The 21,594-nt window shown below is 52.3% G+C and overlaps 1 protein-coding gene and 1 pseudogene across 3 annotated transcripts in view; both read left to right on the top strand.

Annotated features, from left to right (window-relative positions):
- Window positions 1-21,594, top strand: part of LOC144104128 (triokinase/FMN cyclase-like) — a 203,296-nt gene that overhangs the window by 102,551 nt on the left and 79,151 nt on the right. The gene's annotated exons all lie outside the window — the stretch shown is intronic.
- On the top strand, window positions 754-1,541 carry LOC144105378 (eukaryotic translation initiation factor 4E-1A pseudogene; annotated as a pseudogene).

The following is a 21,594-nucleotide window of genomic DNA, read 5'->3' as shown; positions in this document are numbered from 1 at the left end:
ACGCGTTACCGGTAACGCCGTTACTTGTAACGCGTTACCGACAACACTGCCAAAAACCAATTTCAGATCCCCAGGTGGTCGAAATTATTCCGGAGCCCTCGACTACGGCACCTCTTTCTTCCTTTCTTCTTTCATTCCCTCCTTTATCCCTTCCCTTGCGGCGTCGGCACAGGTGTCAGCCGGCATGTGAGGCAGATACTGTGCCATTTCCTTTCCCCCGTAGACCATCGGCGTTCATTGTGTTCATTGGCATTCATTGTGTTCGTTGGCGTTGACAATGTTCTATAGACTCCAATGATTTCAAAGAAAGGAAGGGTGCATGGCTCTCTGGGTCCACCCTGTGAAAAATTGAAAATATGCAGATTATTTCTCTTCCTCCATGCTGCAGATTCTCGCAGGGAGGCGCACTCGCGCGCGTAGAAAGCACATTTAAGTATAGAAAAAGAAAATAAAACTATGAAAATGAGCTCACATTTTCAGCATTTCCACTACGATATTTAGCGGCTCTCAGTAGTTCGTTTGACCGCTGTAAGTGGCGTGAGAGTCGCGTGATCGGCGCATGAGCGCTCCTCGGCCTCTCATTGGGCCAGCTCATCCGCGTTCCGCCTTTTTCTGCCAATCGGAGCGCCAGATTTCGGACACCGCCGTTTGCCTATGCCCTCGCGAGTCGCCTCACGTTCGCAGCGTTCGCAGTTCTGGTGATACCGGCGAGAGATTCGCAGTGCGTCCCACGTGTTAGTTCTGTGATCGTTTGCTATACGCCGAGCCACGTAAAGCTGCCTGCGAGTTTTGCTGAGCATGGCGGCTGAAGGCAAGCATGTCGAGGGCGACTCGAATGATCGTGAGCAGTCCCAGCTGGATCGCACAAGCGCGTCGCTCAGCAGGCCGTTGAAACACCCACTCGAACATCGCTGGAGCCTCTGGTTCTACAGGAACGACAAAAGCCGCAGCTGGGAGGAGAACCTTCTGGAGATCTCATCGTTCGACACAGTCGAGGACTTCTGGGCCCTCTACAACCACCTCGAGTTTCCCAGCAAACTTCCTTCCGGCTGCGACTACTCGCTTTTCAAGACCGCCATCAAGCCCATGTGGGAAGACCCCCGCAACAAGCAAGGCGGTCGGTGGCTCTTCAACATGAGCAAGAACGAGGGGTCAACAGTCTTGGATGACTACTGGCTCGAAGTTCTGCTGTGCCTGATAGGGGAAGGCTTCGGCGAGTTCAGTGATGACGTGTGCGGCGCTGTCGTCCAGATCCGGAACAAGATTGACAAGATTTCTGTGTGGACGGCCGACGTTAGCAGAGTCGACGGAAACGTGAAGATTGGGAAGACTCTGAAGGAAAGGATGAACCTGCATCCACGGTACATCGTCCAGTATCATGCCCATGCTGACACCCAGTCCAAGCACGGCTCCACGGCGAGGGTTAGATATGAAGTTTGAGTGCAGATTGGGACCAGCAGCTCAACGGGAACGTGAATTTAAAGGAAGGCACATCAACCCATGACGGTATTCTGACGCCGAAAGGACTTGTATCCGGAGTACAGAGGCATGGAGAAGGTGAAAATTCCTTCAAGAGATATGACCCTGCCCGGTGCGTGTATATTTGTGCCGTTTCTTTTTTGTCTGTGTGTGTGTGCTGCTGTTGGAAAAAAATTAAAATAAAATTTTCATCTATTTTTTGCTTGAGTGATTGTTTGTCCGAATCTATGGCGCTGCGAGTTGGCGCCGAGGTTTTAACGTAACAGCCGGCTGGCTTTCCCAAGGCACAAACGTCTCGCGGGCAGGGGCTCGCCTTCAGCGGTTTGTTTTTTGTTTTTAACTCGTAATAAAATTAATTGGTTTTTAATTGTGTTTTTCTGTGGGGGGAAGGAAATGGTGCCGTATTTGTCTCACCTCTCGGCGGACACCTGAACCGCGCCTTAAGAGAAGGCGTAAAGGAAGGAGTTAAAGTAGAAAGAGGTGCTGTCGTGGACGTCTCCGGAATAATTTCGACCACCTGGAAATCTTTAACGTGCACTGACATCGCACAGCACTCGGGCGCCTTTGCGTTTCGCCCCCATCGAAACGCTGCCGCCGCGGTCGGGTTCATTTAACTAAAATTGGTTTTGAGGAAAGCATGTGACGCAGTAACTGTGTCACGTTTAATAGGGTCTAAAATAAAATTATGAACGAAAGAGGTTTGAAGAAGACGACGCGGTTGGCGATGAGGATGACGTGGAATAACCGAAGACAAGAAGTTGAACAAGAAGCGTTCGGTGAGGTGGGAAGAGATGATTGGTGGAGAAGAGAAGCAGAATGAATGAAAAACTTTATTGTATAAGGGTGAATCAGAGGACGAAGCTTGTGCGACGCAGCCAACGACGCTGCCAGCGACGCCGGCCTTAGCACGTCGAACGCCATCTCGACGCCGGCTTTTGAACCCATACAACGCCGCAGCCGCACCGAACCAACCGTTAGCACGAACGCCGACCACTAACAGTAGAACGCTAGTAGTAGACGCTGGTAGCAGTGTTCCCGGGTCGTGTGCATTTTTATTCTGTGTTTCGTGTTAGTTTCGTTAGTTTTGTGTTCTAGTGTGTGTGTCACTTAGGGTGTACTACAGGTGCGTCTGTGTGGGTACACCTGTCGCCTAGGCACTTCTTTCGGAACGCTAGTAGTAGACGCTGGTAGATGTGTTGCCATGCAGTGTGTATTTCTAGCCTGTGTTTTGTGTTAGCTTTGTTAGTTTTGTGTGCTAGTGTGTGTGTCACTTAGGGTGCATTAAAGGTGCGCCTTTGTGGGTACACCTGTCGCCTAGTCACTTCCTTCGGGACGCTAGTAGTAGACGATGGTAGATGTGTTCCCATGCAGTATCTATTTATAGCCTGTGTTTTGTGTTAGCTTTGTTAGTTTTGTGTGCTAGTGTGTGTGTCACGTAGGGTGCATTAAATGTGCGTCTGTGTGGGTACACCTGTCGCCTAGGCACTTCTTTCGGAACGCTAGTAGTAGACGCTGGTAGATGTGTTGCCATGCAGTGTGTATTTCTAGCCTGTGTTTTGTGTTAGCTTTGTTAGTTTTGTGTGCTAGTGTGTGTGTCACGTAGGGTGCATTAAATGTGCGTCTGTGTGGGTACACCTGTCGCCTAGGCACTTCTTTCGGAACGCTAGTAGTAGACGATGGTAGATGTGTTCCCATGCAGTATCTATTTATAGCCTGTGTTTTGTGTTAGCTTTGTTAGTTTTGTGTGCTAGTGTGTGTGTCACGTAGGGTGCATTAAATGTGCGTCTGTGTGGGTACACCTGTCGCCTAGTCAATTCTTTCGGAACGCTAGTAGTAGACGTTGGTAGCAGTGTTTCCGGGTCGTGTGTATTTATAGTCTGTGCTTTGTGTTAGTTTTGTTAGTTTTGTGTGCTAGTATGTGTGTCACTTATGGTGCATTAAAGGTGCGTCTGTGTGGGTACACCTGTCGCCTAGTCCATTCTTTCGGTTCGAGTGTTATCAGGGGAGATCCGTGACAAACACAAGTGGCGAGCTTGTGCCAGGATTCATTTCCCTTGTTTCCCTTTGCTTTGCCTGGGATCTTTCCGGTTTCTCGATGGTTGAAAGTATGGATTTGGAAAAAACGTTAGAACTCGCGCTCAAGCTAGGTTTAAGCAAGGAAGAGGCGATGCGTCTCTGTGACGAGGAGAACGAACAGGCAAAAAGGCAGAGAGAGGAAAAGGCGCAAGCACGCGTAGACGCTCGCGTAGACGAAGAGCGGGAGGCAAGAAGAGCTCGCGAGGCAGAACAGGAGAAAAGGATAGAACGGGAGAAGGAGTTTCTTTTGTGGAAACAGGCGCATATCGCGGGAGGATACAATGATGATCGTTCCTTAGCGGGCACGGAATCTCCTAGACTGGCCAGAGTTTGTCCAAGAAAGCTGATGGCTCCTTTTGGTGACAAAAGAGTTGATCTGGACGCATATCTGCAACGATTCAAGCGGTTAGCTTTGGGGTAAGGCCGCGAGCGCAGTGAATGGGCCACGGCATTGAGCATGTGTTTTGTCGTGGAGGCTCTGAATGTGTTTGGAAGGATTCCTGCTGCTGAATCCATGGATTAAGAGAATGTCAAGAAGGCACTCCTCCAAAGATTGAGGCTTACTACGGCAGAGGGTTTTCGTGAGAGATTTCGCACCGCGAAACCTGAGGATTCGGAAACCGCTAAGCAGTTTTCCTGCAGGCTGACCAACTATTTTGATAGGTGGCTTGATATGTCAAACACAGAAAAGAGTTTTGAAGGGGTGCGTGACAAGCTGGTGACAGAACATTTTTTAACGTGTTGCAGCTCAAAGCTAGCGCTATTCCTAATAGAAAGTTGTGTTCACTAGTAAAGTTTGCCGACACTGCAGACCAATTTCTCGAGGCTCAAGGGCTGAGAAATATGAGTAAGGCAAGGGAGGAAACACAAAAGGTCCCAGAGACAGATGCGGCAAGACCAAGAGCATATGGCGCTGCATCTAAGGCGCCAGTAAGGTGTTGTCTCTGGGGCAAGGTGGGACACCATGCAGTTGACTGTCGGACTAGTAGCGTTGCTCAAAAGACACTGTTCGTGTGTCGCGGTTGTAAGAGGAGGGGTCATACTCTGGGTGAGTGCTGTTACAGAACGCAGGACCGAGTTGCATGCGTTGTCGACTCTCGGGCAGAACTTGTCACGCCTCCTGATGTTCCACAGCTGAAAGGAAAGCAAACGCCACTGGAAAATGAGGCGGTGAGTAGAACAAACAAGTCGAAAGCAACAATGCCGGTTGTGGTTGGGCAAATAGGAGACCGCCCTATATTGGTGCTTAGAGACAGCGGAGCCAACACAGTTTTGGTTCGGAGAAGCCTTGTGAAGGACGAGGATCTTTCTTACAGGGGAGGCATCGGCCGTCACTCTTGTAGATAGCACAGTAAGGTACCTTCCCGAAGCCAGGATTCTAGTGTCCACGCCATACTATACTGGACAGGTAGTGGCAAATGCGTAGACCAACCCATCTACGATCTCATCTTGGGAAACATTACGGGTGCAATTAGTGTCGACGACCCCGATCCCGAGTGGAGGATGCTCGGCGTTGAAGAACATTCAAGGGTCCTAAGTGCCAAGGATTACACGTCGCTGCCACCGTAAACAGACGAACGTGTGAGTCCTGTTGCAAGCCTCGATTTCCATGTTGGCTATCAGAACTCCGCGAGTGACGTGATGCGAATAATTTAAGGACTATAGGAAGAAAATGCAAGAGAGGCAAATGGTCCACGACAATGCGGCATGTCGCCCGCAACCTCGGAAATGAATGCAGCGCGGAGGCTAGAAAAGCGAGTGCGTCTGTTGCGATGTATGCATCTCAATGTGCCGCGCACGAAAACACGAGAGGGCGCCTCAGACGAACCACGTGCACGAAACTGTTCCTTTTTTTTTACTGCGGAACAGGAGTGTGGTTGGGGCGGTGAAATGACGAGCGTGCCCGTACGGGATCGGTGCCAATTTCGGATCGGATCGGTACCGTTAACTGGTTCGTTTAAGGACCCAACTTCTTTCTGCACGTTCCGCCGCTGCCATCGGCCAGCAAGAACAAACTGAGATCATGTAAATAACAGTGTTTTACAGTCAAGTTTGCCTCTTCATGCTGTTAATTTATACTACATTTCAGGGTTCGAAAGGCCGTTGAATAACAAATAAATACAAAAATTCTTTTATTTCTTTAGCACGGATGAAGACTAGCCTTCTCGTTCACTTCAAGCCTTATGTTAAATGAAAAAAACAATTGTTCGTGTTTAATGCCAGAAACACCTAGATGTCAAACCACCAGCCTGCAGCCAGCCCGTTTCTATCGGTACTGAAGTCGACAGTCTGAATCGAGTGGCGGGAGTATTTTATGTTTTACAATCAATATTTATTAAATCCAACTTTCTCGCCGATAATTGCGTCTTTTGTTGGCGGACAAAACGTCAGCGTACCCAAAACGAGCCAGATAATACTTTTTTTTTTACTAAGAACGATAAATACTTAGAATTGTTCTCCATGTCCCTTATGTTCTGAGCCTGTTATACGTAAATGGTGCAGCAGGACCTTATTATTTTTCATTCTTTTAGGCCGCCTACTGACTGCCCTTTACATTACATTCCTATCCATTTAGTTACGCGCACTGGAGAGGTTGCTTTGCCTGCAAGCTACTCGAAAGCGCATGAATTTTGGCGCGATGCAGGCAGATTTTGTAGGACCTCAGCGCCGAGGAACCGCGTTTTCGAAATTCCAAAACCTGAAATCGAAATTACTTACGGCGCGGCTACACGTTTCTCAGTGATTAAGGAATCTAAAAGTAATAGTTTAAAGTTCACTATTCAATAATAGTTAACCAGCATGCTAGTTAGTACGCCTGTGTACTTATGTACTACACTGCTAACAATGCTATGCCGAAGAAAACGCTTTTCTAACACAAAAAACGTCTATTTTTAAAAATTGTGTAAAGTCTTAGGAGAAACAGCCTGCATACCGGCTTGATCCTGTAGTCCAGGTCCAGTTCTATGTTCCCGGAGTGCAAAGTTTCTGTTCGCTACTGCCCGCCGCGGTGGCTCAGTGGTTAGAGCGCTCGGCTACTGATCCGCAGTTCCGGGGTTCGAACCCGACCGCGGCGGCCGCGTTTCGATGGAGGCGAAACGCTAGGGCGCCCGTGTGCTGTGCGATGTCAGTGCACGTTAAAGATCCCAAGGGGGTCGAAATTATTCCAGAGCCCTCCACTACGGCACCCCTTTCTTCATTTTTCTTCTTAGTCCCTCCTTTATCCCTTCCCTTACGGCGTGGTTCAGGTGTCCGCCGATATGTGAGGCAGATACTGCGCCATTTCCTTTCCCCAACAACCAATTTCCATTTCCAATTTCTATTCGCTACAAGCAAAATGCAGAAAATCTCGAGTACGCGGAGGCTGCGCTGCGCGTTAAAAAAAAATCCACCGTGTGGCCGAAACCATGCTGCCGGAGGTATTATTACCGCGTTCGAAACTAAGTTCCGGACCCCTCCACTACCGCGCATGCTACGTTACGCAGGTTTGGTTTTGTGTTACAAAAACAAGAAACTTAAAAAAATTTGGAGGAAGCTCCAGCTTCATCCTTAAGAGTGAGACGCGACAGCGTGTTGCAGCGTTGCCAAGGAGTGCACGGAACGCCATCGCCCGTTCGGCGCGACGCGTGTCGCGTTGGAAAATTTAAGAAAAGGACGCCTGTCTCACATATCTCGGCGGACACCCGAATCGGGCCGTAAGGGAAGGAAAATGAAATGAACAATTGCTTTTAAGGAATGGAAATGACGCCTGTCACATTTCTCGCTGGACACCCGGATCGTGCCGTAAGGGAAGGAAAAATCTATCGATCGATCAATAAAATAATCAATAAATTGATCGATCAATCAATCAATTCATCAATTGATCCATCAAATGATCGATCCATCGATTGGTCAATCAATCATTCCACCAATCAATCAACCAATCTATCAATCCGCCGACGACACCGGCTTTTCTGCGACACGAGCTCCTTAACGCTGTCGCGTTAAATGTGAACTTGCCGAGCAGCGCCCAGTCGCAAGTCGGCGACGGCGCGTTCACATCGGCTCGCCAATAAAATATAAGAAATCTCACGCTCTGTTATCGCATATCATCACAGTTTCTACACATATATTAGACGATTCGTTCCTCACGAGGCATTGCCCTCGAATTACCTTGTCGCTCTTATACTGGCGCTAGCCTCAGCGACTCCAAGTAGGTAGGCGCTCCCGAGATCGACAGTACGGCTGTTCCTTTATCTGTTCATTCGTGTGCGCCTCTTTGTCTATACGCCCGTATCATGCCCATGCTGACACCCAGTCCAGGTATGGCTCCACGGCGAGGGTTAGATACGAAGTTTGACTGCAGCTTGGGCGCGGTAGCTCGACGGGAACCTGACTTTAAAGAAAGGCACATCAACCCATCACGGTATTTGACGCCGAATGGGCTTGTATCGAGAGTTTTGGGACATGGAGAAGGTGAAGATTCCGTCAAGGGAGATGACCCAGCCCGGCGTGTGTGTGTGTGTGCCGTTTGTTTTCTCAGTGTGTGCTGCTTTTGAAGAAGGTTTTAAAATAAAGGTTTACTTTTTGCTGGAATGGTTGGTTGTCCGAATTTACTGCGCACCGACTTGGAGCCGAAGTATGAAATGATTAACCCACTGGCTTTTCCAAGACACAAACGTCTCGTGGGCAGGGGCTCGCCTTCATTTTTTTTTAACACGTAGAAAATTTGATTCAAGTTGGAATTGAGGAAAGGAAATGACGCAGTAACTGTCTCGCATGCCTCTGTGGACACACGAGCCGCGCGGTAAGGGAAGGCATAAAGAAAGGACTATAGGAGAATAAGGAGAATAAAGGAAGAAAGATGTGCCGAATTGAAATTTTTAATTTAATTGGTTTTTGGGGAAAGGAAATGGTGCAGTATCTGTCGCATACATCGTTGAACACCTAAACCGCGCCGTAAGGGAAGGGATAAAGGAGGGAGTGAAAGAAGAAAGGAAGAGATAGGTGCTGTAATGGAGGGCTCCGGCATAATTTCGACCACCTGGGGACCTTTAACGTGCACTGACATCGCACAGTGAACGTTAAAGGTCCCCAGGTGGTCGAAATTATGCCGAATTGAAAGATTTTAGAGCTCTGAACGAAGAAACAAATCGCTGGAAAAGGTGACCACGTAACATTTGGTTCGACTACTGATCCGGTGTTCCCTGGTTCGAACTCGACAGCGGCGGCTGCGTTTTTATGGAGGCAAAACGCTAAGGATCCAGTGTGCTGTGCGATGACAGTGCACGTTAAAGATTGATCCTTGGTTGGTTGGTTGGTTGGTTGGTTGGTTGGTTGGTTGGTTGGTTAACAACTTTATTTAAGGTCCTGCAGAGCTTTCGACGACGCGGCCTTAGGTCTCCCACGTGGGGGCGTCGAGGTGTTGCCTCGCCGTCGCCTCGCGGGCCTGCTGGACGGCCCAGAGTTGGTCACCGAGGCTGGGGCTGCGCAAGGCAGTGGCACACCGCGGCGGGAGGGCTCCGGGGTTAGCACCGTCAGGGTTTTTGTTACAGTCCGAGAGCATGTGGGTTAAAGTGGCGATATCCGTGTGGAAGACCTTGCATATATTTGCCGGGTATGTGCCGGGGTATCGTTCCAGGTTGGGGTATTGTTCCAGGTACAGGCCTGTGGTATGGTTCCATGTTGGGGTGCGTGAGCGTCTGCAGTTGTCCGAGTGCCACCGCGTCCGCCCTGTCCAGCTTGTCGCTGGGCGGAGGGAAGGTTCGGTGGGCCATGCAGAGGGCCTTGGTAATTTCGTTGTATCTGGTAAAGCGGTCTTTGGTGCTGTCCCATTGACGACGGTCGCCGGCGCGATTCGCGAGCTCGCGCGCCTTGGCGTGTGCCGTCTTGTTTCGGTTGCGATATGGCTTCGATACTTCTCCCATCTGCGCAGGGAACCACTGAATTCTGGTTTGAAAATCTACCTCTCGCTGGACTTGTCGATTGCTCAGGAATTGGGCCGCGCTCTGTGAGATCCATCCTTTGGCGAAGTTTCAGAACGTTTGTCGCGAGTGAAAAGAACCGTGGTGCACGTCGGATCCGTGAGGGCGAGTGCCACCGCCGCTTCCTCCGCTTCTGCGCGCTCGCGCGCTACACTTGCCGTTATGCGCGTTTTGCCACTCGAATCGGCGACCGCAACCGCGAATCGCGAGCGTTCTGCGTATTCCGCGGCGTCAACGAACCTTGTCCCCGTTTCGTCTTTGTGGCTGTGTAGGAGAGCTCTGGCCCTGGCCACTCTTCTTCCCCGGTTGTGTTCTGGGTGGACGTTCCGTGGAATCGGGTCGACTCTTATCGTTTGTGTGATCGCGTCCGGAACGGCGACTTTCTGGCCTTGTGCGTGGTAACGGATGCCGAGACTTTATATGATCTGGCGTCCTGCACTCGTGCCCGCTAATCTTTGTAGTTGTGAAGTGCGCTGCGCCTCGGCGATTTCAGTAAGCGTGTTGTGAAGCCCGAGCTGGAGCATGTGTTGCGTGCTGGTGGACTCGGGTAGACCCAGTGCTATCTTGTACAGCCTGCGGATGAGGCTTCTTCGCCCTTGTACGAGTTGTGGAATGCCGCGACGTACGCAATATGACACATGAGTAAAGAGTGTATGAGTCGTGTGACACTCGCCTCCCTCATTCCGTTTCTTCTGCTAGTGACCATCTTCTTAAGGATTCGCATGGCGTTAGCCGTCTTGTGCTTTATTTAGTGATCGTTTCGCCGTTGACGCCGTTGGCCTCGATTATCATGCCGAGGATCCTAATTCTTTGCACTATCGGGATGGTTGCTCCGTTGCTCATGCGTAGTCGGATCTCTTCGTATTTTCGTCTGGTCGTTGCCGCATTCCCACCACCCCCAGGTGGTCTGCCCCTGTGCGTAGGGCGGTAGAGTAGGAGTTCCGACTTTTTCGGCGAACATCGTAATCCTGTACCCACAAGGTATTCCTCTATTGTCTCGATTGCTAGTTGCAGTGCCGTTTCGATGTGACCGTCGCTGCCTTCGTGCACCCAGAGGGTTATGTCGTCGGCGTATGTGGTTTGCCGGACGTCTTCGAGTTCTTGTAGCTTTTCTGCTAGCCCGATCGTGACCAGATTGATGAGCGTGGGCGAGATGACGGAGCCCTGCGGGGTGCCGGTACTTCCCAGCGTTTGCTCTTCTAGCTGGAGGTCCCCTGCCACTAAAACAGCTCGCCTGTGTGTCAAGAAATCATTTACATAGTTGTACGTGCGTACACCTATAGTTTTGCCGCGATATCAGGTGTAAGATCGCCGAGTGCGCGATTCTGTCGAACGCGCTTTCAAGGTCGAGGCTAAGAATTGTTCTGGTGCCTCTCGTCGTGCCGTCAAGCACATGGTGCTTCAGTTGTATCATTGCGTCTTGCGTGGGCAATTGTGGGCGGAATCCTATTATGCATGGTGGGTATGCCCCTTTCTGCTCTAAGTGGGCATGCCAGCGGTTAAGCAGTGCGTGCTCCATGGTCTTGCCGACGCACGACGTTAGCGATATGGGGCGAAGGTTGTCGAGGCTCGGCGATTTTCCGGGTTTTGGGATTAGTATCATTCTCGCAGTTTTCCACTGTTGCGGGAGGCTGCCGCGCTTCCAGCAGCCATTGATGGATGCCATTCACTGTTCCAAGGATCGGTCGTCGAGATTCTTCAGGACGCGATTCGACACCCCGTCACGGTCCGGCGCCGATCTGCTGTGGAGGTTGTGCAGCACCGTCCTGATCTCTTTTGCGCTAAAGTCCTTATTCAGTTCTGCGTTCGGATCCCCCTGATATGGGCCGTGTTGTGCGGTCGAAGTGTGCGGCCAGTACGTCGCTCGTAACCGGACGGTCACTGCATCTTCACCGTACGTGGGTCTCGACTCCTTGTGTAATAGACGCGAGAGGCAGTTCCTCTGGCGGGACTTGGTCTTCGTTTCGTCCAACAGATACCTGAGTAGGTTCCACGATTTCCCGTTGTGTATTTGGCCGTCGACTGCATTGCATAACTCGTCCCATTGCTGGCGGTTGAGCGTTCGGCAGCGCTCCTCGATGTTGCGGTTGATCTCCGCTATTTTCTTTCTGAGTCTCCGATTGACTCTCTGTCCCTTCCACCTAGCCATGACCGAGTTCTTCGCCTCGATGAGATGCGCCAGGCGGCTGTCCATCTTCTCAGTTTCAACCTCGGTTTCGACGGTCTTGGTTGACGCTTGGGCGTCTGCAACCAGCGAGCGGGTCCAGGCTTCGATGTCCGTGATCGTATCTCCTGAAGACTGTTGTTGGTCTCGTTTCTTTCTGAATTCAGTCCCAATCGGTCCATTTGAAATTTCGCTTACTGCCCTGCGCCTTGTCCATAGTCTGTGTGTATTTCGACGATCATGTGGTCGCTCCCCAGGTCGGCCGACGTGTTTTTCCACGTGGTCGACGTCTTTTTCCACGTCGTGGCCGTCGTCCCGGCATTTCGGACGAACGTCAGGTCCGGGGTTGTGTCCTTGGTAGTGGAGTTACCTATTCTAGTCGGGTGCTCCGGATCCGTAAGTAACGTGGAGTTCCTGCGCATCTTGCCCGAGTTGTCTTCCCTTGGTCGTGCTGTAGCCGTAACCCCAAGCCGCGTCTGCCGCGTTGAAATCTCCCCCCGCAATCAGCGTCCGGAGCCCGGCAATCTTGAGCGTCTTCTGAAACAGCGCACGGAAGCGTTGGCGGTGTTTCGACGGGCTGCTGTATACGTTCAGTATGAATATGCTTTGTTTCCTCTGCTTGGTGGGTATCAGTTCGATGAGAGCGTGTTCCATCTGGACGCCGCTTAGTTCGCGGTCAACGAATGTGAGACGCTTCCTAACGAGCGTGCATACACCCCTCCCCTCGATTTTGCTGCCGTGCGTTTTGTAGTCTGTTAAGGTAGCCGCGTTGGTGTTTCTTGGAGTAATATTACGTCCGGTTTACGTGTTGCGTGCCTGATGTGTTGCTGTAAAACCGCCTTTTTGCGGGCAAAGCCGCGGAAGTTCCACCGCCTTTATGACGGCGAAGCCGCGACAGTTCCACTGCCATATTACTATCCCTTGATTATCTTTGGCCATGTAGATGCTGATGCAAGTTACCCGGCTGCCCTTGATGGTGGCTCGGTCCCGCATCACTGCTCGCCGGTGCGTGTCCGTGTTGCGTGAATACGCAGTGATTCATTATTATTTGCATGTTTCCTTCGAGGTTAGTGGTCCTGTTTGCGAGTCCGAGGACTGTTGCATGTAGGGTCTCAATGGTACTTTGCATGGTGCATCGCAATTTCTTTTCTGTAATTTCCGCTCGCACCTGGCTCCCGAAACCGTTCTCGTGCTGCTGCTGTTGGTGTATCGCCCGTTTCTTCAGGGCGGATGCGTCCGCTTCAGGAACGCTCGCCGGTACCTATTGTTGTGCGTTCTGTTTGCTTTGTTCCACCACGACGCGCTCGCGTCTGAGTTCTCGCATCTCTCGCATTGCTTTTGTATTTGTTCCCGAATTACCGCGTTCTCTTCCCTTAGTGCCTCTAAAATGCCATTATCGGCTTTTTGATTTTTGCTCTGGGACTGCATGTGCTGTTACGACCCCCTCCCGCGCGATGCCCCGGACAGTGTCCGCCCAGCTAACTTCTCTCCGGGAGTTCGTGTCCTTGATCTCGATCTTGTCGGAACGCGGCTGTGTCTTTGCCGGCTGCGGGACCGGGACGGGCCACGCGATCGCGATGTGGATCTGGGTCTGTGCGGCTGGATGGGCGGGAAGTCTTGCTTTGTCACTTGGGCATGTGCGTTTTGGCGCTCCCATCGTCGCCTGCGAATCACGTATACGGAGTCTTGTACCTGGCTTTGCAGGCCTTGTCGGCCGTCATGCGAGCGCCGCCGCACAGGTTACACTTTGGCGAGCATTGGTGTCTCTGGTCTGGGTTGCGAACTCCGCAACCCCTGCAAATAGGGTTGTCGGAATTTGGGCAAACGTCCATGCGGTAGCCGAAGCGTCCGCACTGGTAACAGATGTCAATTTGCTTGCGATACAACGTGCAACGGACGAGTGTTGCGCCGTACCTGACGAAGTTGGGCACTTTGAGTCCGTCGAATGCAATTACAACCGTGGTCGTAGTCCCTATGCGGTTGGCCGCCAGTGACAGTGGGTTTCTTGGGTTTACGATGTTCTCATCCAGTGCTCGGTGTCTGTCCTCAATGGGGATGCCACGAATCACTCCCTTGGTTGTATTATCGGGTGCCATTTCGTACGCGTTGACATCGTGCGATGTTCCTTGTGTGTGAATTAGCCGCATTTGGGCATAGCTGTCCGCGTTCGTTCGTTTCGGTGTGCTGACGACGACGATGTTCTGGTGTAAGTTCGGACAGACCCTGTCTTCAGTACTTTCGTACCCCGTTATGCCGGCGGCCTCGAAGATTGTGGCGGTGACCGTCAGGGCGCCGACCTTAACGATGTCGAGGCCACCTTTTGGTCGAAACATGATTTTGATTTCCCCCTTCGGTAGTCTGGGCATGCGTCCCGCATTGATAACCTTTCCTTTGACGTGCTTGGGTTTCGTACCTTGCTGGCCGATGCCAGGCGCGTTCGTTCTTGCATCGATGTCGTGCGTCGAATTCGCACCGCGGTCTCGGGGTCTCGAACGCCGCGCTTCGGCGGTCTGCCATCCGGCTTCTTCGGTAATTGCGTCGGCGGAAATGTCCTCCCCCATCACTTGCACGTTCATTCTTGAGTCACGTTCATCGGCTTGGGCCGCTTCGTTGGAAAGAGTCCGTAAACGTGGCACCGCGTCCGTCGGCGACGCACAGCTGTTTCGCCGGCTAGGCCTAGCGCCGACGACACCGGCTTTTCTGCGACACGAGCTCCTTAACGCTGTCGCGTTAAAAGTGAACTTGCCGAGCAGCGCCCATTCGCAAGTCGGCGACGGCGCGTTCACATCAGCTCGCCAATAAAATATAAAAAATCAGCACGCTCTGTTATCGCATATCATCTCAATTTCTACACATATATTGGACGATTCGTTCCTCACCGAGGCGTTGCCCTCGATTTACCTTGTCGCTCTTATACTGGCGCTTGCCTCAGCGACTCCAAGTATGTATGCGCCCCCGAGATCGACAGTCCGGCTATTCCTTTATCTGTTCATTCGAGTGCGTCTGTTTATCTATACGCCCGTATCATGCCCATACTGACACCCAGTCCAAGTATGGCTCAACGGCGAGGGTTAGATACCAAGTTTGACTGCAGCTTGGGCGCGGTAGCTCGACGGGAACCTGACTTTAAAGAAAGGCACATCAACCCATCACTGTATTTGACGCCGAATGGGCTTGTATCGAGAGTTTTGGGACATGGAGAAGGTGAAGATTCCGTCAAGAGAGATGACCCAGCCCGGCGTGTGTGTGTGTGCCGTTTGTCTTCTCAGTGTGTGCTGCTTTTGAAGAAAGTTTTAAAATAAAGGTTTACTTTTTGCTGGAATGGTTGGTTGTCCGAATTTACTGCGCACTGACTTGGAGCCGAAGTTTGAAATGATTAACCCACTGGCTATTCCAAGACACAAACTTCTCGTGGGCATGGGCCCGCCTTCATTTTTTTTAACTCGTAGAAAATTTAATTCGTTGGATTTGAGGAAAGGAAATGACGCAGTAACTGTCTCGCATGTCTGTGTGAACACACGAGCCGCGCGATAAGGGTAGGTAGGTAAACTCTTTTATTGCGCCCAAAAACAGGGGACCAGTCAAAGGACCGGTTGCGCTGACTTAGAGGAGGTCGGCGGGGATCCTTTGGGATGCCGCGGCCTCCACCGCGCGCTGGATAAGCCAGCGTTGTTCTGCTGGCTTGGAAGTACACAGGAGAGACTCCCACGTCTCTGGGGTGTTTGCGTTGTCTCTGTTGTAATGTGTACAAGTCCACACCATGTGTATGAGTGTGGCCGGAGTTGAGCAGTGTTTACACATGGGGGCTATCTGTTCCGGAAAGATCCTGCTGTATAAGAGGGGGTGTGGGAAGCTGCCAGTTTGTAGTTTGCGCCATTGGACGGCCTCGCGTCTTGTTAGATCGCGGTGTGCGGGAGGATATGTGCACCTTTGGAGTCGGTAGTGCTGGAGTATGTCCGTGTAAGTGGTGAGTAGAGAAGCGCGTGGGATATTAGTGTCAGCGGAAGCAGGGTGGCTGATCATACTCTCGGCTCGGCAGCTGAGATCTCGAGCGAGAGTGTGTGCCTGGGCGTTTCCGCTGAGCGACTCGTGGGCTGGAGCCCAAAGAAGTAAGCGAGATGTGGAAGAGGGTGCTGTAGAACGTAGAATGTGTAACGCCTGGCAAGAGATACGGCCAGCATCGTAATTGCGAATAGCCTGTTGAGAGTCACTGATGACGACTTTGGTATTAGGGTCGGCTAGCGCGAGCGCAATGGCAACCTCCTCAGCTGCGGTGACTGTTTCTGCATTGCGAATGCTGCAGGCTGTGTACCAGCTGCGGTGAGGGGCGAGAGCTACCGCCACCATCGCTGGCCTCGATGGATGGTAAGAGGCGTCCGTATACGTTACGTCCGGACGTCCGCTGAAGCGTTTCTCGAACTGACGAGCCCGGTCGGCCCGTCTCTCGGCGTGGTGTTCCGGGTGCATCCGTTTGGGAATGGGAGGAATGCGGAGATTTAGGCGATATTCCGATGTAAGTTCAGCGTAACTTGGGGCCGATCTCGGCGGGGAGATCCCAACTTGCTGCAGTACCGCTCGGCCAGCGTGTGTGAGTGAGAGCCGCTCATACTGGGCGGTGAGGGTTGCTTCGATCAGTTCGCTCACGGTATTGGAGATTCCGAGAGCCATGAGCTTATGGGTAGCTGTGGACATGGGAAGACCTAGGGCCGTCTTGTATGCTTTTCGAAGTGACGCGTCTAGCCGTTCGCTTTCGGCACGAGTGAGACGTAAGTAGGGTCCAGAGTAGGTGATGCGGGAGCAGACGAAAGCTTGAACGAGGCGCAGGAGGTTGGACTCTCGCATGCCATGATGCTTGTTGGAGATTCGCTTAAGAAGGCGTCCGATCTGCACAACCGACTGGTCGATGCGTTGGATCGTGATGTTGTTGCTGCCGTTGGCCTGTAGATGCAAGCCCAGGATCCTGATGTTGTCTGTTCGAGGAATCGGGTTTCCTTGCACCTGGAGGTTGATGTCCGGAAGTATCTTTGAAGGGCGTCGTCCCGGGGAAGGAATGATGATATACTCGGACTTTGTCGCCGAGCACGTGAGGCCAACTGTACTTAGATAATCTCCGATCCGTTCGATCGCGGTCTGTAAAGTCTCTTCAATCTGGCCGTCACTGCCGCGCGTGATCCAAAGTGTGAGGTCGTCAGCATAAATGCTGTGATGCAGGTGGGGGGTGTCGGCCAGTAGCTTCGGCAGGCCTATCAGTGCGACGTTAAAAAGCATCGGCGAAAGTACGGCGCCTTGCGGCGTGCCACGGTTTCCCGGATAGATGATGGAAGGATCTCCCGTGCCGGCTTTAAGTTGCACTGTGCGGTCGGTGAGAAAGTTTCGGATGTACGCATACATGCGATGTCCGACACCGAGAGCTTGAAGTTGTTGAAGAATCGCTTCATGGATGACGTTGTCGAATGCCTTGGCAACATCGCGATAAGGGAAGGCATAAAGAAAGGACTATAGGAGAATAAAGGAAGAAACAGGTGCCGAATTGAAAGATTTTAGAGCTCTGAGCGAGCAAACAAATCGCTGGAAAAGCTGAGCACGTAACATTTCGTTCGGATACTGATCCGGAGTTCTTGGGTTCGAACTCTACCGCGGCAGCTGCGTTTTTATGGAGGAAAAACGCTAAGACGCCCGTGTGCTGTGCGATGTCAGTGAACGTTAAAGATCCCCATGTTGGTTGGTTCGTAACAACTTTGTTTAAGGTCATGCAGAGCTTTCGACGACGCGGCCTTAGGTCTCCCACGTGGGGGCGTCGAGGTGTTGCCTCGCCGTCGCCTCGCGGGCCTGCTCGACGGCCCAGAGTTGGTCACCGAGGCTGGGGCTGCGCAAGGCAGCGGCCCACCGCGGCGGGAGGGTTCCGGAGTTAGCACCGTGCGGGTTTTTGTTACAATCCCAGAGCATGTGGGTTAAAGTGGCAATATCCGTGTGGAAGACCTTGCATATATTTGCCGGGTATGTGCCGGGGTATCGTTCCAGGTTGGGGTATTGTTCCAGGTACAGGCCTGTGCTATGGGTCCAGGTTGGGGTGCGTGAGCGTCTGCAGTTGTCCGAGTGCCACCGCGTCCGCCCTGTCCAGCTTGTCGCTGGGCGGAGGGAAGGTTCGGTGGGCCATGCAGAGGGCCTTGGTAATTTCGTTGTATCTGGTGAAGCGGTCTTTGGTGCTGTCCCATTGACGACGGTCGCCGGCGCGATTCGCGAGCTCGCGCGCCATGGCGTGTGCCGTCATGTTTCGGTTGCGATATGGCTTCGATACTTCTCCCATCTGCGCAGGGAACCACTGAATTCTGGTTTGAAAATCTACCTCCCGCTGGACTTGTCGATTGCTCAGGACTCAGGCCGCGCTCTGTGAGATCCATTCTTTGGCGAAGTTTCGGACCGCTTGTCGTGAGTCACAAGAACAGTGGTGCACGTCGGATCCGTGAGGGCGAGTGCCACTGCCGCTTCCTCCGCTTCTTCTGCGCGCTCGCACGCTACACTTGCCGTTATGCGCGTTTTGCCACTCGAATCGGCGACCGCAACCGCGAATCACGAGCGTTCTGCGTATTCCGCGGCGTCAACGAACCTTGTCCCCGTTTCGTCTTTGTGGCTGTGTAGGAGAGCTCTGGCCCTGGCCACTCTTCTTCCCCGGTTGTGTTCAGGGTGGGCGTTCCGTGGAATTGGGTCTACTCTAATCGTTTGTCTGATCGTGTCCGGAACGGTGACTTTCTGGGCTTGTTGTGCGTGGTAACGAATGCCGAGACTTTCCATGATCTGTCGTCCTGCAGTCTCGTGCCCGCTAATCTTTCTAGTTGTAAAGTGCGCTGCGCCTCGGCGATTTCGCTAAGCGTGTTGTGAAGCCCGAGCTGGAGCAATCGGTGCGTGCTGGCGGACCCGGGTAGACCCAGTGCTATCTTGTACACACTGCGGATGATGCTGCTTCGCCCTAGTACGAGTTGTGGAATGCCGCGACGTACGCAATATGGCTCATGACTAAAAAGTGTATGAGTCGTGTGAAACTCGCCTCCCTCATTCCGTTTCTTCTGCTAGTGACCCTCTTGAGTATTCGCATGGCGTTAGCCGTCTTGTGGTTTAATTTAGTGATCGTTTCGCCATTGACGCGGTTGGCCTCGATTACCATGCCAAGGACCCTAATTCTGTGCACTATCGCGATGGTTTCTCCGTTGCTCGTGCGTAGTCTGATCTCTTCGTATTCTCGTCTGGTCGTTGCCGCATTCCGACCACACCCAGGTGGTCTGCCCATCTGCGTAGGGCGGTAGAGTAGGAGTTCCGACTTTGTAGGCGAACATCGTAATCCCGTACCCACAAGGTATTCCTCTATTGTCTCGATTGCTAGTTGCAGTGCCGTTTCGATGTGACCGTCGCTGCCTTCGTGCACCCAGAGGGTTATGTCGTCGGCGTATGTGGTGTGCCGGACGTCTTCGAGGTCTTGTAGCTTTTCTGCTAGCCCGATCATGACGAGGTTGAAGAGCATGGGCGAGATGACGGAGCCCTTGGGGGTGCCGGTACTTCCCTGCGTTTGCTCTTCTAGCTGGAGGTCCCCTGTCACTAAAACAGCTCGCCTGTCTGTCAAGAAATCTTTTACATATAGTTGTACGTGTGTACACCTAGGTTTTTCCGCGATACCTGGTGTAAGATCGCCGAGTGAGCGATTCTGTCGAACGCGGTTTCAAGGTCGAGGCCGAGAATTGCTCTGGCACGTGCCTCTCGTCGTGCCGTCAAGCACCTGGTGCTTCAGTTGTATCATTGCGTCTTGCGTGGACAATTGTGGGCGGAATCCTATTATGGGTGGTGGGTATGCCCCTTTCTGCTCTAAGTGGGCTGGCCAGCGGTTAAGCAGTGCCTTCTCCATTGTCTTGCGACGCACGACGTTAGCGATATGGGGCGAAGGTTGTCGAGGCTCGGCGCTTTTCCGAGTTTCGGGATTAGTATCATTATCGCAGTTTTCCACTGTTGCGGGAGGCTGCCGCGCTGCCAGCAGTCATTGATGAATGCCGTTAACTGCCACGGATCAGTCGTCGAGATTCTTTAGGGCGCGATTCGACACCCCGTCGGGGCCTGGCGCCCATCTGCTGTGGAGGTTGTGCAGCGCCGTCCTGATCTCTTCTGCGCTAAAGTCCTTATAAAGTTCTGCGTTCGGATTTCCCTCATATGGGCCGTGTTGTGCGGTCGAAGTGTGCGGCAATACTTCGCTCGTATTAACCGGATGGTCACTGCATCTTCACTGTGCTTCTCGAGCTCCTTGTGTAACAGACGCAAGAAACAGTTCCTCTGGTGTGACTTGGTCTTCCTTTCGTCCAACAGATACCTGAGCAGGTTCCACGATTTCCCGTTGTGTAGTTGACCGTCGACAGCATTACATAACTCGTCCCATTGCTGGCGATTGAGCGTTCGGCAGTGCTTCTCGATGTTGCGGTTGATCTCCGCTATTTTCTTTCTGAGTCTCCGATTTAGTATCTGTCCCTTCCACCTAGCCATGACCGAGTTCTTCGCCTCGATGAGATGCGCCAGGCGGCTGTCCATCTTGTCAGTTTCAACCTCGGTTTCGACGGTCTTGGTTGACGCTTGGGCGTCTGCAACCAGCGAGCGGGTCCAGGCTTCGATGTCCGTGATCGTATCTCCTAAAGACTGTTGTTGGTCTCGTTTCTTTCTGAAATCTTCCCAATCGGTCCATTTGAATTTTTGTTTACTGCCGTGCGCCTTGTCCGGATTGTGTACGTGTATTTCGACGATCATGTGGTCGCTCCCCAGGTCGGTTGACGTGTTCTGCCACGTGGTAGCCGTCTCCCCGGCATTTCGGACGAACGTCAGGTGCGGGGTTGTGTCCATGGTAGTGGAGTTACCTTTTTCTAGTCGCGTGCGCCGTATCCGTAACTAACGTGGAGTTCCTGCGCATCTTGCCCGAGTTGTCTTCCCTTGGTCGTGCTGTAGCCGTAACCCCCTGCCGTGTCTGCCGCGTTGAAACCTCCCCCTGCAATCAGCGTCCGGGACCCGGCAATCTTGAGCGTCTTCTGAAACACCGCACGGAAGCGTTGGCGGAGTTTCGACGGGCTGCTGTATGCATTCAGTATGAATATGCTTTGTTTCCTCTGCTTGGTGGGTATCAGTTCGATGAGAGCGTGTTCCATTTGGACGCCGCTTAGTTCGTGGGCAACGAATGTGAGACGCTTCCTAACGAGCGTGCATGCACCCCTCCCCTCGATTTTGCTGCCGTGCGTTTTGTAGCCTGTTAAGATAGCCGCGTTGCTGAGTGTATCTTGGAGTAATATTACGTCCGGTTTACGTGTTGCGTGCTTTATGTGTTGCTGTAAAACCGCCTTTTTACCGGCGAACCCGCGGCAGTTCCACCGCCTTTTTGCCGGTGAAGCCGCGGCAATTCCACCGCCATATTACTATCCCTTGATTATCGTTGGCCATGTAGATGCTGATGCAAGTTACCCGGCTGCCCTTGATGGTGGCTTGGTCCCGCATCACTGCTTGCCGGTGCGTGTCCGTGTTGTGTGAATACGGAGTGATTCATTATTATTTGCATGTTTCCTTCGAGGTTAGTGGTCCTGTTTGCGAGTCCGAGGACTGTTGCGTGTAGGGTCTCAATGGTACTTTGCATGGTGCATAGCATTTTCTTGATGTCTGTAATTTCCGGTCGCACCTGGCTCTCGAAACCGTTCTCGTGCTGCTGCTGTTGGTGTATCGCCCGTTTCTTCAGGGCGGATGCGTCCGCTTCAGGAACGCTCGCCGGTACCTACTGTTGTGCGTTCTGTTTGCTTTGTTCCACCACGACGCGCTCGCGTCTGAGTTCTCGCATCTCTCGCATTGCTTTTGTATTTGTTCGCGAATTACCGCGTTATCTTTCCTTTGTGCCTCTAAAATGCC

The sequence above is a fragment of the Amblyomma americanum genome, chromosome 9, assembly GCF_052857255.1.
Source record: "Amblyomma americanum isolate KBUSLIRL-KWMA chromosome 9, ASM5285725v1, whole genome shotgun sequence".
NCBI classification, from domain to species: domain Eukaryota; kingdom Metazoa; phylum Arthropoda; class Arachnida; order Ixodida; family Ixodidae; genus Amblyomma; species Amblyomma americanum.
The sequence above is the reverse complement of the archived record's forward strand: the minus strand, read 5'-3'. Positions and strand labels throughout refer to the sequence as shown.